The 11838-nt window shown below is 52.9% G+C and overlaps 1 long non-coding RNA gene across 1 annotated transcript; it reads left to right on the top strand.

Annotated features, from left to right (window-relative positions):
- Positions 1 to 2035: 2035 nt before the first annotated feature.
- On the top strand, positions 2036 to 7596 carry LOC143167182 (uncharacterized). Its single transcript, XR_012996522.1, has 3 exons — positions 2036 to 2192; positions 2563 to 2672; positions 6328 to 7596. It is a non-coding gene; the product is annotated as an uncharacterized LOC143167182 (long non-coding RNA).
- Positions 7597 to 11838: the final 4242 nt, after the last annotated feature.

Below are 11838 nucleotides of genomic sequence, written 5' to 3'. Positions count from 1 at the left end.
CGCGCGGCTGCGTTTGCACTTCCTTTGCACCGGGCTAGGAGCTGTGATGGAGCCCAGGGGAGGAGATGGCGCACTGTGGGGTTCGGGCGATGGCCCCCTGTTCCTGCTGGGCTCCGGTGTGGGCTGGGGCCGGAGGAGCCCCAGGGGCGGGCAGCGAGGCTGGTGGCGACGGCTTCTCCCTTTAAAGGGGGTGTGTTGCCAGAGTAGCTGCAGGCTGTGGGGCTGGTGGTGGGGCTGCCGTGCCCCGGGTGGCCGTGGAAGGGCCGGTGTGAGCCAAGGGAGGAGCGGAGTGGGCGGCGGGCGAGGGGGGCGGCGAGGCCGGGGGAGGGAGGGGGGCCGCGCCGTGTGGGAGCCGTGCAGCGGGGGCTGCGCGGGGCTGCGCTGGGGGCTCGGTGGGGGTTCCGGGTACATCGGCCGGGGAGAACGGTGTCCCCGCAGGGTCAGAGAGCAGGGAGGGCTGCCTCCCGCGGCATGCCGGGAGCTGTAGTCCGGGGGGGGCACGGGGCTTCCGGTCGGCCATGTTGGTTCCCCGCAGCATGCCGGGAGGTGTAGTCTTCCGTCACTGCTGCCGGGCGGGCGTGCTGTCTCTACCGGTGCGTGCCGGGAGGTGTAGTTTTCGCGGACGTGGCTGCCGGGCAACCGCACGGCTCTCGGGCGAGCGTGGCGCAGCGTAGTCCTTGCTACCGCCGCGGCCCCCGCGGCGCGGCATGAGGTGTAGTGTTGTTGCCGGTTTCGTGTGATTTTCTGCTGGTTTCCCGCTGCGCCTGGTCCCCGACAAGCCGTGCGGCCGCGCCCCGAGAACGCGTGCCCCTGCCCTCGCTGCTGCCGCCCAGCGACCGAAATGCGGTACTGCCGCTCCAGCACAGCGCATGCGCAGTTGAGCGTTGCGCCGCCCTCGCTGCTGCCGCCCGGCGATCAAAAGTCGGTACTGCAGTACGGTCGCAGCGCATGGGTGGAGGGGTGTTACAGCGCGCTCGATGCTTCCACCCGGTGACCAAAATGCGGTACTGCCACTCAAGCGCCGCGCATGCGCATTGGGGCGTTACGCCGCGCTCTCTGCTGCCGCCCGGTGATCAAAAGCCGGTACTGCAGGATGGACGCTACGCATGCGCGGTGGGGTGTTACGCCGCGCTCTCTGCTGCCGCCCGGTGATCAAAATGCGGTACTGCAGCGGAAGCACCGCGCATGCGCATTGGAGCGTTACGCCGCGCTCTCTGCTGCCGCCCGGTGATCAAAAGTCGGTACTGCAGGAGAGGCGCTGCGCATGTGCGGTGGGGTGTTACAACGCGGTCGCTGCTGCCCCCCGGCGATCAAAAGCCGGTACTGCAGTACGGTCGCGGTGGAGGGGTGTTACACCGCGCTCGATGCTACCACCCCTTGACCAAAATGCAGTACTGCAGCTGAAGCTCCACGCATGCGCATTGGAGCGTTACACCGTGCTCGCTGCTGCTGCCCGATGATCAAAAGCCGGTACTGCAGCTGAAGCGCTGCGCATGCGCATTTGAGCATTATGCCGCACTCTCTGCTGCCGCCCGGCGATCAAACGCCGGTACTGCAGGAGGGACGATGCGCATGCGCAGTGGGGTGTTACAACGCGCTCGATGCTGCCAGCCGGTGATCAAAATACGGTACTGCAGTTCAAGTGCTGCGCATGCGCAGTTGGGCGTTACGCCGCCCTCGCTGCTGCCGCCGGGTGATCAAAAGCCGGTACTGCAGGATGGTCGCTGCGCATGCGCACTAGGGTGTTACACAGCGCTCGCTGCTGCCTTCCGGTGATCAAAAGCCGTTACTGCAACTCAGGAGCTGCGCATGCGCGTTTGAGCATTATGCTGCGCTCTCTGCTACCACCTGGTGAGCAAATACCAGTACTGCAGCTGAGGCACGCGCATGCGCATTTCAGCGTTACAGCGCGCACGCTGCTGCCGCCCGGTGATCAAAAGCCGGTACTGCAGCTAAATTGCTGCGCATGCGCAGTTGAGCTTTTCACCGCGCTCGCTGCTGCTGAGCCGTAGCCACAGACTGCCCGCAACCCATCTCCAGCAGCTCCTGCAGAAGGAGGGGTTCCTGCCTGAGGAGAGCTACAGTCATCACTGTGGCTAACAGTTGCTTGTTCTTTCCCTCTCCCAGAGGCAGCACTGAGGACTCAGTTGTCGGTTCCTCTCTGGGGATGCTGTTGATGGCTGCTGGCTCAGGTTTGTGTGGGTTGCCTTTGGCCTCATTCTCCTAGCGGCATGGGTGGAAAGGGACAGGCGGAGCACTTACTGGCTGTGGACAGGAGCTGCCGCGGCTGAAGCTGGAGAGGCCAGAGAAAGGTAAAGAAGAAATAATCAAAGGCCATCCGGCCGGCAGCTGCCTCCTGCTGCAGGCAAGAGAAAGCCTGCCTCTGGGTGAGGAAGGATCCTTCTTCGTAGTTCACAGCAGGTCATGCTGCCAACGTGCACCGCAGAGTCTGTATGTGTCACCAGCAGCATGGTATGGCCACATAGTGCACGAGCGAGCGAGGCTATGTGTCTGGGAAGCCTCATATTGTAAGAGCTGTAAGACACCCACGTATTCTCTTAGGTGGAGGACAGCCAAGTGACTGGAGTTACAGAAGAGGAAGGGAGGAGAGAAGGAGAAAGAAACATCTAAACGGGCAAATTCTCCTGGCAGTGCTGAGAGCGAGAGCTGCGGTGAGTCCCGGACCCTCCCTGCCCCGCCCTTGGCCCCACCTCTTTTTTTTTTTTGCTTCCTTGTACCTCTCCCTATTCTGTCCTGCTCCCTCTTCCTCTCTCCCTCTTTCTCCTGTTCTACCACTCCCTTTTCTTTTTCTCTCTGTGCTTTTGTCCTGCTCCCTCTCCCTCCTTTTTTTTGTATTTCATCCTCTGCCTCTGTCCTGTAGCCCATCGCTGTTTTTTCCATCTCTTTGTCCTGCTCCCTGTCCTTGTCTTGCTTTCCTTTTGTTCTGCCTCCAGTCCTTTTTCCCTTTCTTGCTCCATCTCTCTGTCCTGCTCCCTATCCCACCCCCACCTCTCTCTCTGCTTCTCTGTCCTCCTTGCCTTTCCCCTTGTTTCTCTGTCTTGTTCCCTCTTTGGTTTTTTGGTTCTCTGTCACTCTGTCCTGCTCCCCGTCTCTTATTTTTGCCTGTCTTTCACTTTGTCCTGCCCCACTCTCCCTTTTCTTCTCTCTCTGTATCACCTTGTCTTGCTCCCTGTCCCCCACTTGTTTTCTGTATCCTTCTCTCCTTCCTGTCCTTCCTTCCCCCGGCCCCCCTGCCTCTGGCCTGCTGCTTGTCACTGTGTTTTCTTTCTCTTGCTCTCTGTCTGAGTTCTGTCACTCTCTTTCTCTCTCTGTCTCTCTGTCCTTCCTCCAACCTGTATTTCCCTCTCTCTATCCCTCTGCCCCTAATGCTGCTTCCTCCATCTCTTGGTCCTGCTCCTTGTCCCTTTTTTCCTCTCACTGTCCATCTGTCCTCCTTCCTCTCCCTGGTTATTCTGCCTTTACCCCTCTGTCCCACTGCCTGTCTCATTGTTTCTAGTTACATCCCCCCGTCCAGCCAGCTGTCCCTTTTTTCCTTTCTCTCTTCCCTACTCTGGCCCTGCTTTTTCTTCCTCTGTCTCTGTCCAGCAGCCCATCATAGTTTTTTTTTTCCTTCTCCATCTTTTTGACTTAATTTGCATCTGTCCCTCCCTCCTCCCCCATCCCCACTCCCTCTGTCCCGTTCCTTGTCCTGCTTTTGGTCTCTCTGTGTCCCGCGCTCTATCCCCATCTTTCTCTCTCTCTCCCTCCTTCCGTTTCCCTCCTTCTTTTCACCTGCATCCCTTTGTCCTGTTGCTCATCAGTATTTTTTCCTCCCATTCCTCTGTCCTGCTCCCTGTCCCTTACTTCTCTGTCAATCCCTCTGTCCTATTGCCTATCGTTATTTTTGCTGTCTGCATCGTCTCTTTCGGCTCTATCCTCCTGCCCTGCTCCCCAGCAGTACTTTTTCTTTCTCCAGCTCTCTCACCTGCTCCCTGCCCCTCTCTTTTTCCCTCTGTCATTCTTTCCACTTCCCTGTACCTCTCTCTCTGCAACCTTGTGTCCCGCACTCCCTGTCCCTCCCTGTTTATATCCCACTGGCCTGGTCCCCGTCCCTCTCTTTGCCTCTCTACCTCTCTGTCCCTGTCCCTGTTTTTTCTTTCTCCATCGCTCTGTCCTGCTGCTCATCTCTGTCCAGTTCCCTTTATGGTTCTTTTTCCCCTCTTGGTTACTCTGCTTTTCTTCCTGTCCCTATTTTTTTTTTCTCTCTTCATCCCTCTGTCCTGCTCTGTGTCCCCTCCCTCTCACTCCCCCAGTGTCCTGCTGTGTGTTACCCGTCCTTCTCCCTGTTGATTTTTTCCTCTTGCTCTATCCGTCTGTCCTGCTCCCCAGAAGTATTTTTTAAATTCTCTGTATTTCTGTTCTTCTGTTCATCACGTTTTCCGTTCTCCATCTCTCTTTCCTGCTCCCCATCCTCCCCTTTCTCTCTCTGTCATTCTTTCCTCTTCCCTGTACCTCTGTTTTTCTGTATCCTTGCATCCCACTCCCTCCCTCCCTCCCTCTCACACTGTCTTGCTCCCTGTCCCTCTCTTTGTCTTTCTACCCTTCTGATGTGCATCCCCCCACCCCCACCCCTTTTATGTGTCCTGGTCTTTCTCTCTACATCCTTCTGTCATTCTCCTTCTCTTGCTGCTCTTGCTCTTTTTCTCTCTCTTCCTCCGTCCTATTCACTGCCCATCACTGGTTTTTTTTCCTCCTCCATCCCTTTGTCCTGCTCCCTGTCCTTGTCAATCTTTCCCTTTGCTCTGCCTCTAGTCTGTCTTTGTTTTCTCCAGCTCTGTCCTTTTCCCTGTACCTCTTTCTCTCTGCTCCTCAGTCCTCTTCCCTTGTCTTCTTTTTTCTTTTTCTGCCATCCCTCTCTTTTTCTCTGTGACCCTCTGTGCTGTTCCCTTTCCTTTCTTTCTCCAATTATCTGTTGTCTTACCTGTCCCTCTTTCTCTGTCTCAAATGTTTCTTTCTCCATCTCTGCCCCGCTCCCTGTCCCTTTTCTCTTATTCTCTCTGTCTCCATCCTCCCCCTAACTTTTTGTCCGTGTATCTCCATACCACTGCCTGTCCCATCATTTCTCGCTATATCCCCCTGCCCGGCTCGCTGTCCCATGATTCCCCTCTGTCCTGCTCCCTGGCCTTTTTTCTCATCCTGCAGCCCAGTGCTGGTTTTTCTTTCTCCATCTCTTTGTCCTGATCTGTGTTTCTCTTCCCCTTCCCCGTCAATCCCTCTGGCTTGTCCCCTGCCTTTTTCTCTCCCTCCCTCCTTCCTTGTTCCTCTTATTCAATTTCTCTCTCGATCCATCTGTTCTGCTCTTCGCTCATAATTTTCTCTCTCTTTCCTCCTGTCCTGCTCCCTGACCCTGTTTTTCTTCCACCGTGTTGCTGCAGGGCTCCTCATCTCTTTTTTTATTGATTTTTCCATCTCGGTCCTTTTCCCTGTACCTTTCTTTCTCTGCTCCTCAGTCCTCCCTCATTTTATTTTTCTCTTTCTGTTCCTCTGTCCTGCTCCCCATCACTGTATTTTCATTCTCTGTACCTGCTGCTCCAGGAACGACTGCCAAGTTGTCCCAGAGGAAGGGTGAGTGTACAGGCACCGAGCCCTGGAGTAGACTCACTCCTGGGACTTATACACATTAACGAATGAACACTTGCTGTCTCCTTTGCACTCATGGCTGTGTTTGTAGTGCTTTGTACTTGGTGAGGGGCTGTCAGAGAGTCCAGGGGAGCAGGTTACGCAGTGGGTGTCAGGGGCCATGGCTGCAGCTGTGGGCTGGGGCTGGAGGAGCCCCAGGTGGGGCCAGTGAGGCTGATGGTGATGGCCCCTCTGTGTAAAAGGGCTGCAGCCCCAGGAGGTGGTGCTGCTGGGCCATGCCTGTCTGAGAATGCTGACGAGCTGCAAGGATGTTTCCAACTGACAGGTTTGTGGTCAGTTGGAGTCAGGCCCCATCACGGCAGCTCCCGGGAATTTTCTGAGAGCTGGTGGTGAGGAAGTGGGAAGAGGGGCAGGAGATGGCTGCCCCCACCCCTCTGGGTACTTGGAGGCCTTCCCACCCCCTGGAAAAGGTGCTGAGTGCCTCCCCAACTCAGCAAAACTCTTCTAGCCCAGCTCACCCTATGCAGCTCCCCCCCAGCTCCAGCACCTCCCCTGAAGCCTGTCCCGTAGCCACAGACTGTCCCCAACCCCTGTCTCCAGCAGCTCCTGCAGAAGGAGGGGTTCCTGCCTGAGGAGAGCTACAGTCATCACTGTGGCTAACAGTTGCTTGTTCTTTCCCTCTCCCAGAGGCAGCACTGAGGACTCAGTTGTCGGTTCCTCTCTGGGGATGCTGTTGATGGCTGCTGGCTCAGGTTTGTGTGGGTTGCCTTTGGCCTCATTCTCCTAGCGGCATGGGTGGAAAGGGACAGGCGGAGCACTTACTGGCTGTGGACAGGAGCTGCCGCGGCTGAAGCTGGAGAGGCCAGAGAAAGGTAAAGAAGAAGAAATCAAAGGCCATCCGGCCGGCAGCTGCCTCCTGCTGCAGGCAAGAGAAAGCCTGCCTCTCTGGGTGAGGAAGGTTCCCTCTTAGTGTAGTCCTCAGCAGATCCGATCACCAATGTGCTCCGCAGGGTCTGTATGCGTAACCAAAAGCACAGTATGGCCAAGTAGTGTGTGCGCGTGTGAGGCTATGTATCTTGGCAGCCTCATATTGTAAGAGCTGTAAGACATCAATCTATTCTCTTAGGTGGAGGACAGTCAAGTGACTGGAGCTACAGAGGAGGGAGAGAGTGGGACACAAAGAAGGACATGTCCAAACTGTCAAATTCTTCCCGCAGCTCCAAGAGCAGGAGCTGTGTAGAGTCCTGGACCCCTTGGGGACGTGTTGTCACTCTTCTGCATCCCAGTCCCTCTCTGCCCCCACTCCTCTTTCACTTCTGTCATTTTTTTGTTTCCCTGCACCTTTCCCTTTCTTGTTCTCCAAGTCCCCCTCTGTCTCTGTTGTACTACCTCTCCATTTCCTTTGTCTCTCTGCACTTCTGTCCTGTTCCCTGTCCCTCTTTTTTTCCATCCTCTGTCTCTGTCCTGCAGCCCATCACTATTTTTGTCTTTCTCCATCTATCTGTCTTCCTATCCTAATTTTTTTTTAATTCCTCTCTATCTGCCCTTTAGCCCTTCGCAGTTCCCCCCGCCCCTCCATCTGGCTCCATGTCCCTATTTTTAAATCCCTCTCTCTCTGCCCTGTATTCTAGATATATGTCTTCTTTCTTAGATTCTCTCTTTCCAGGTCCTTGTCCCTATGTTTTAATTTCTTCCCTATCTGTCCCATAGCCCATTTTTGTCTTCATCCTTCTCTCCCTGTCCCTATTCTTTAATTCCTCTGTCTCTTCCCTTCAGCTCGTCGAGGTTTTTTGGTATGTCTCAGTTTATCTCTGTCCACCTGTCCTGGTTTTGGCTGGGATAGAGTTAATTTTCTTCCTAGTAGCTGGTATACTGCTATGTTTTGGATTTAGTATGAGAATAATGTTGATAACACACTGATGTTTTAGTTGTTGCTAAGTAGTGCTTATACTAGTCAAGGACTTTTCAGCATCTCATGCTCTACCGACTGAGAAGGCTGGAGGTGCACAAGAAGCTGGGAGGGGGCACAGCCAGGACAGCTGACCCCAACTGGCCAAAGGGATATTCCATACCATGTGACATCATGCTCAGTATATAAACTGGGGGCAAGCTGGCCAGGGTGGCCGCTGCTCGGGGACTGGCTGGGCATCGGTTGGCGGGTGGTAAGCAATTGCATTGTGCATCACTTGCTTTGTATATTCTTATTATGATTATTACTATTATTATTATTATTATTATTATTTTATTTCCATTATTAAACTGATTTTATCTCAACCCATGAGTTTTCTCACTTTTACTCTTCCGATTCTCTCCCCCATCCCACCGGGGGGGGGGCGGGGAGTGAGCGAGCGGCTGTGTGGTGCTCAGTTGCTGACTGAGGTTAAACCACAACGTTGGCGCCCAACGTGGGGCACAAAGGGTTTGAGATAATATAACAGATTAACCAGAGCACATTAAGGAATTTATATCTGTTGACAGTTGTGGGTCACAATATTGATTCATCTGTTCTCGATATTAGTTTATCTGATCTGCATCATGCTCTTTTTTTTTTGCTGTACATGTTAAAGATTAGTGTTGGTTTTTGCAGTTTACTGTGGTCTGCGGTGATTAGTGATGTTTTGCCTGGGAGGTTTGTTTTGCCTGGGAGGTTTGTTAATAAAACACTGGCCTTGAGCTTAATCTGTTATTTGAGCTTTGTACTGAAGCCATTACTGTACTTCGGGTACCACTTCATGGAGACAATTAGCAATTACAGTCCTTCCTCTGAGAGGTTTTTTATGGAGGAAATACAGAATGGCAGCCTCGCTACCTTCTTCTATGATGTTTCCTCCTTCATTACAGTAACTTTTCAGTATCTTGAACATCCTTGGGTAGTTAAGATACTTCTATTGGTATTTCTTGGGAATATTGTTTCAGTTTTGTCTAAGGTTAATAAGCAATTTAAGAATATTATCCAGAGATCTGCCCCAAGGGTGGATAGTTATGAGTGGCAGGGTGTGTGGGATAGCGTGGGCAAATGCCTAGGATAGTGGGCACCGCCAGTGTTTTGGAACTTCACCCCTGAACAGGTGCAGAATCCTGAAAAATTAGTAGGATAGTTGGAAAAAGTATGCTGTCACCCTGGCAGCTCCAGAGAGACACAGATCACTGCAACGTGCTGGGGCCTGGCCCATGCCTACCGAGCCCTGTTCAACACTACTCAGTACCCTCAAGGGGAAGAGAAGGTCTCTGGATCAGACGATAAAACGACAGGCACTGCGGCCACTCCGACCCTGGCAACAGGCACTGCAGCTGAACCAAAGAACCAACCTGTGCCGGTATCAGTTGCCCCTATACACAAGAAGAAATCTTGGAAGCGGAAGTTGTCTCGTTTAGTAAGGGAGGAAGAAGTGTACAAGGCAGACTACCCTGGAGTAGGGCTATCACGAGAACAGGAGGAGGAGAGCCAGCCGCTGCCCAGGGAGAAAGAAGAGGAAGAACTCATAAACGAGGCCGTGACCACCCGATCTTCTATCCCTGAGTGAGCTGTGAGATATACGAAAAGATTTTAGCCGTTGTCCAGGCGAGCATATTGTCACCTGGCTGCTCTGATGCTGGGATAACAGGGCCAGTAGCCTGGAATTAGAGGGTAAAGAAGCCAAGCAGCTGGGATCCCTTTCTAGGGAAGGGGGCATTGACAAAGCGATTGGAAAAGGGACACGAGTCCTCAGCTTTTGGAGGTGACTCCTGTCAAGTGTCAAGGAAAGGTATCCCTTCAAGGAAGATGTTATAAGTCACCCAGGCAAGTGGACCAGCATGGAGAGGGGTATCCAATACCTGAGGGAATTAGCCATGCTGGGGGTGATTTATGGTGACCTGAACAATGAACAGCTATCCAAAGATCCAGATGAAGTCAAGTGCACACGACCCACGTGGCGGAAGTTTGTACGGAGCGCGCCATCATCATATGCCAACACATCAGCAGTGATGACCTGGAAAGATGGAGAGGGACAAATGGTGGATGAATTGGCTGGTCAACTCCGGCAATATAAAGAAAGTCTCTCTTCCTCCCTCGTCTCAGCTGTGGAGAAACTGTCCCAGAAGGTCCAGCAACTTGAAGAGGATAGGTCCTACTCCCCACTTGTACGTACCAGTATCTCTGCTATTAGGAGTCAGCGTTCTTTTGCTCAAGAGAGAGGATATAAAGGGTACACACCACGGGGCACCCTATGGTTTTACCTGCGTAACCACGGAGAGGACACAAGGAGTGCTATGGAAAACCTACCTCAGCCTTAGAGGCACAGGTATGTGAGTTGCAAGGAAAAACAATCACAAAAGGGGGTTCATCCAGGAAAATTGATGCTCCAGTTTCCGGTGGGCAGTTTCCCAGACAGAGTAGAAGGGCCGATCTTACTTCTGATCTTAATGAAGAGACTTCTGACTCGTATTTACAGGAAATGAGAAACGAATACTATGATGAGGACTAGAGGGGCCCTGCCTCCAGCCAGGTGGAGGAAAGGGACAACCAAGTTTACTGGACTGTGTGGATTCAGTGGCCTGGCACATCGGACCCAGAGGAGTATAAGGCACTAGTAGACGCCGGTGCAGAGTGTACCCTAATGCCATCAAGCTATAAGGGGCCAGAACCCATCTGTATTTCTGGAGTGATGGGGGGATCCCAACAGCTAACTGTATTGGAAGCCGAAGTAAGTCTAACTGGGAATGAGTGGCAAAAGCACCCCATTGTGACTGGCCCAGAGGCTCCGTGCATCCTTGGCAGACTACCTCAGGAGAGGGTATTTCAAGGACCCCAAAGGGTACTGGTGGGCTTTTGGTATAGCTGCTTTGGAGATGGAAGAAATTAAACAGCTGTCCACCTTGCCTGGTCTCTCGGAGGACCATTCTGTTGTGGGGTTGCTGAAGGTGGAAGACAAACAGGTGCCAATCACTACCACGACAGTGCACCGGCAGCAATATCGCACCAACCAAGACTCCCTGATTCCCATCCATAAGTTGATTCATTGACTGGAGAGCCAAGGAGTGATCAGCAAGACTTGCTCACCCTGTAACAGTCCCACATGGCCAGTGCAAAAGTCTAATGGAGAGTGGAGACTAACAGTAGACTATCGTGGCCTGAATGAAGTCACGCCGCTGCTGAGTGCTGCTGTGTTGGACATGCTAGAACTTCAATACGAACTGGAGCCAAAGGCAGCCAAGTGGTGTGCCACAACTGATATCGCTAATGCTTTTTTCTCAACCCCTTTGGCAGCGGAGTGCAGGCCACAGTTTGCTTTCACTTGGAGGGGCGTCCAGTACACCTGGAACCAACTGCCTCAGGGGTGGTAACACAGCCCCATCATTTGCCATGGACTGATCCAGACCGCACTGGAACAGGGCGAGGCTCCAGAACACCTGCAATACATTGATGACATCATTGTGTGGGGCAACACAGCAGGAGAAGTTTTTGAAAAAGGGAAGGAAATAGTCCAAATCCTGCTGAAGGCTGGTTTTGCCATAAAACAAAGTAAAGTCAAGGGACCTGCACAGGAGATCCAATTTTTAGGAATAAAATGGCAAGATGGACGTCGTCAAATCCCAATGGATGTGATCAACAAAATAACAGCCATGTCTCCACCAACTAGCAAAAAGGAAACACAAGCTTTCTTAGGTGTTGTGGGTTTTTGGAGAATGTATATTCCAAATTACAGTCTGATTGTAAACCCTCTCTATCAAGTGACCCAGAAGAAGAATGATTTCATATGGGGCCCTGAGCAACGACAAGCTTTTGAACAAATTAAAGAGGAGATAATTCATACAGTAGCCCTTGGGCCAGCCCGGGCAGGACAAGATGTAAAAAATGTGCTCTACACCGCAGCCAGGGAGAACGGCCCTACCTGGAGCCTCTGGCAGAAAGCACCAGGGGAGACTCAAGGTCGACCCCTAGGGTTTTGGAGTCGGGGATACAGAGAATCCAAGGCCCGCTATACTTCAACTGAAAGAGAGATACTGGCAGCATATGAAGGGGTTTGAGCTGCTTCGGAAGTGATCGGCACTGAAGCACAGCTCTTCCTGGCACCCCAACTGCCAGCGCTAGGCTGGATGTTCAAAGGGAGGATCCCCCATACACATGATGCAACTGATGCTATGTGGAGTAAGTGGGTCGCACTGATCACACAATGGGCTCGAATAGGAAACCCCAGTCGCCCAGGAATCTCGGAA

The sequence above is a fragment of the Aptenodytes patagonicus genome, chromosome 14 (genome assembly GCF_965638725.1).
Source record: "Aptenodytes patagonicus chromosome 14, bAptPat1.pri.cur, whole genome shotgun sequence".
NCBI classification, from domain to species: domain Eukaryota; kingdom Metazoa; phylum Chordata; class Aves; order Sphenisciformes; family Spheniscidae; genus Aptenodytes; species Aptenodytes patagonicus.
Note: the sequence above shows the minus strand (reverse complement) of the source record. Positions and strands in the feature narration are given on the sequence as shown.